Source organism: Vulpes vulpes, chromosome 10 (assembly GCF_048418805.1).
Source record: "Vulpes vulpes isolate BD-2025 chromosome 10, VulVul3, whole genome shotgun sequence".
Lineage (NCBI taxonomy): Eukaryota > Metazoa > Chordata > Mammalia > Carnivora > Canidae > Vulpes > Vulpes vulpes.
In genome coordinates this window covers 56,535,857-56,540,066 of record NC_132789.1, presented here as the reverse complement: position 1 = coordinate 56,540,066, position 4,210 = coordinate 56,535,857, and the positions used below count along the sequence as shown (strand labels likewise).

Below are 4,210 nucleotides of genomic sequence, written 5' to 3'. Positions count from 1 at the left end.
AAACGTTCCGTTATACTGTGTTTGTGGGATCTGTGGATTATCCAAGTGATAATATCCAGCAGATAATTAAAAATAAGTGGCTAAAGGAGCACCTGGGTGGTTCAGTGGGTTAAGCATCTGCCTTAGGCTCAGGTCATAATCCCAGGGTCCTCTGTTCAGCAGAGTCTGCTTCTCCCTCTCCCTCTGCCCCTCCTCCCTGCTTGTGGTCTCTCTCTCTCAAGTAAATAAATTTTTTTTTAAATGGCTAAAGTTCAAGAAAAAATCTAGCATGCAGATGCACATTTTACAATCATTTAAGCATTTAAATAGAAGGTAAAGGAGTGGAATAATATCACCTGGGCAGTGACCTTCAAACCTAATCATAAAAAATTTTTTCAATAGTGACAGCATCATGGCCCTGATTCTTTTGCTTCTGCTGCCAGAGAAATGGAGTTATTTTTTCCTTCAAGTGGAGTTTGTGGACCAAATTTACCAATTGTACCAATTGTACCTGTTGCATTATTAAGCCCCATGCCATCAGTGAAGGACTGCTAGGAAAGATCCTCATGCTATCCGGGATGCAGGTTTTGAAATCTCAGCTATGCAGATGTTCAACATGGATCGAGTTAATATTGAGGAGTTTTATGAAGTTTATAAAGGAGTAGTATCTGAGTATAACGAGATGGTGACAGAAATATATTCTGGCCCTTGTGTAGCAATGGAGATTCAACAAAATAATCCTACAAAGACATTTCGAGAATTCTGTGGACCTGCTGATCCTGAAATTGCCCAGCATTTATGCCCTGGAACCCTCAGAGCAATCTTTGGTAAAACTAAGATCCAGAATGCCATTCACTGTACTGATCTACCGGACGATGGCCTCTTAGAGGTTCAGTATTTCTTCAAGATCTTGGATAACTAGCAGTACAGAAAGCAAAGAAGTCACAAGCTGCGGCATTCAGACAAGAGTGAAGCATGCACATGAGGATGCGTTCATTCTTTTATTGTCCATTGTTTTAACCTGACTGAATACAAGATCAACAAGAGCACTGTACTCCTGGCAATTATTATATATGTTAGAACATGGATTTTGCACTGTAGACAACATTTAACACCAGTCTATGGGGTACTGCATTGCTTTTTATAAAGTCCAAAATAAAGATTTATTTTCAAAAAACCAAAACAAAAAACAAAAAAAACCAAAAAACAAAAAAAAATGCATGTGTATGTGTGTCTCCTGTAATAATACCCATCTTTATTAAATGAGACATATTTTATCATTTTATATTGTTTTCTTCTATGCAATTCTATTTCATTGGAAAATGCTACTGCAATCCATTAGGCTCGATTACATGATCCAATAATGGGTTACACTCTGCAGTTTGAAAACTACTGCCTTTGCTAATCTGTGGTGAAGAAGCTGCCAACTGGTGACCCACTGACTGCATTTGGCATGGAGATGTGTCCTCTTCGGCCCGCATGCTCATTTCTAGCATACAGATATGGTATGCTTGAGCAAAATTTTAAATATTGGAGATTTCACATAAAAGATTATATAAGAGAATCTGGATTTCCAAATTCTTTTGAGAAAGGGAAATTTTTTTCTAGTGGTCATATTATCTGCTGCCAGACATTGACTACAGCTGAGAAGCAGCTGCCCTCTTCTACCCCTCAGACTCAAGCACTCCTAACCAGGGTCTCCAGGACTCTGAACATCAGCTGCCATTTAAGGTCGTGCTTATGTTCTTTCTGTTGTTACTTCCTTATGAAAGAAAAGGCAACTGCCGTATCAAAGAGCAAGAGAACCACATACTTTTGTCGCATACAGCCTGCTTCAGTTATTCATGCTACCTTCAGATCCCTGTGAGCGCTTCGTGATTCATAGTACAGCGCGCTAACGGCTGCGTCAAGGATGGAAGACTGGCCAACACCCACAACAAGGGACAAAGGGAAAGGAGCCCAGAGGGATACTAAAAAGGAACAACTAGAAGGTTAAGAGCAAAGCCTAAGAATAGGATGTTGAGGACATGAGGGATCAAGAGCAGCCAATCCAGGCTGAATGGTTGCTCTTCAGTCAAAAGCATTTGTGGATCCAGTTGACAGAACTTCCCAAGAAGATCCTGCTCCCTCTAGATGATTCATCTCAACGTCTGATTCGCACCATCAGGAAGAGGCATAAATAAAGAATTTTGCAGAGAGGCCTGTCACCACATGCCACGGCTTAGGAGGGGAGGGGACTGAACACAGTAGCCGGCGTTGTTTTGGCAGAGGTGTCTTTGGATGGAACAAGAATGTGGCTCCCACACACATGTCCTGCTACTTAGAGTGAGGCCCGAGAGACAGAAGCAGGGACAGAAGCTCCTGTATCCGGGGGGCTGGAGACTGAGGTCTTGAGCGCACGGGCGGCCATCCCCTGGCATCTCAGAGGCCCTGTCACTGCAGGCCCAGGAGCCTGGCCCAGAGCTGAGGTGGGGCGGGGCGGGGCGGGGTGATGCTTCCTGGGCCTTGGGTCACCCTTTGGGGGCGGGCAGGTGAGAGCACTTGAGGGCCTCAGAGCAAGACTTGGAGAGCCCTCCGGTCACACAAGGAAGTGACTCCACATCAGCGGCCACCGAGGCTACTCAGTTAGTAGGAGAGGTGACCCGAAGAAATGGGGGGCTTCAGGGTTTCGAGTGCAGCACGAAAGAAGCAAAATCTGCTTGGGGATTAACTACTGAATGTTCAAAAGAGGGGAACAAAATCAATTCTCCTGCAATTCTCCTAAAAGATGCTAAACTCTGACCCCAAACAAAAATAATCTTAAAAGGGATTTCTACTTCATCACTAATCTTTATTTATTTTTATTTATTTTTTTGGTTTAATAATAAGGGAGAAGAAGAAACAAAAAGAAAAGACAGACTATTTTCGCCTGCCTGTCCTTCCTGGAAGCAGAGGAGTGTTTGCTTTCCTTTTGTTCCTTCAAATCCCAGGGGAGCTGTGCGGCCTGGAGTTTCCCTTTTCATCTGCGGAATCACACACAAAGGCCAGGCTTCCCTGAGCCGCCAGAGACATTTGTGTTTTCTTTTTTCTATTCCCTGTTGAGCTGAGCCTTTAAAAAAAAAAAAAAAATCTGCCCACTGTGCTTCTCTTGTGTTGTAAGCACCATGACTTGTGTTTTCATTCTTTATATATCACGTTTCCCATGTTTTACCGTGTTAGCAAGTTAAAATTAATGCACATTTTAAAGTGTTCACAAGTGGAAGGTCTTTATTCCTTTGATAATGAATAAAGGTAGATCTACTACAATATTCTCAGGGTAAATTTGCCTAGATTTAATATACATAAAACATTCCTTATGTGATATGGCCAGCCATAGCATGAACAAATCAAATCTCTAAGATCTAAGATTTTACAATTAATAAAATCATCCACATAGATAATAAACATTACAATGAGCATGTTATTTCCCGCAGGGATGTTGTCAAGTATAGGACAAAATGGCCAACATGATATATAGGGCAAAAACAACTTATTAGTACTTAACGTCTTAAAGATCACGTTCTTACCCCAAACTCATCAATTAAATCCCTCCCTAGGGAAGGAGACCAAGAGTATGTCTAGTTTAACTGAAATCTCCCCATAGCAGGAGACTAAGCAGGAGACTAAGCAGGAAGGAGGGGGCTCCTTGAGAGGACCTGGAAAAGACCTAAGAAAGATACTTGTCCTCAGACAGGCTGGCAGGGGCAGATAGATTGAGAGAATGAGGGGCCATGCATGTTTGGAGTACCCGGCAAAGGATAAATAAGGGGCAGCTCTTATAATTAGGATACATATGGCCCCCAATTGCAATAGATGTTGTTATTTATAATACTGATACTTTACATGCGTTTTGCATATCCTTTGTTCTTTGAGGTACACTTGTGTATTGTCCTGTACGAGCCTCAGAAAAATTTAGTGAAGTAGTAATAGAAAAATAAATATAATTTTATTAATATTCTCATTTTACAGGTAAAGAAACAAGGCTTAGAGACCTGCCCATAATCACTCAGTGAGGGTGTACAACTTCTAGATCTAGAGTCCCAATCTCTTTCTCTGCTCTGATGACTTTTCACAAAGGGAGATCACATAGTTACGAACCCATGGCCTTGCAATGGAGGTATGTCCTTTCATCAGTGTTTAAAATTACCTATAGATACCTGAGATCATTAGGCCTTTGCCTGGCTCTTTATATTTCATAGGATTAATTATAACC

At 41.7% G+C, this 4,210-nt stretch overlaps 1 pseudogene; it reads left to right on the top strand.

The window, feature by feature from the left end:
* The first annotated feature begins 395 nt into the window (after window positions 1–395).
* LOC112915028 (nucleoside diphosphate kinase homolog 7 pseudogene) lies at window positions 396–1,156 on the top strand (annotated as a pseudogene).
* Window positions 1,157–4,210: the final 3,054 nt, after the last annotated feature.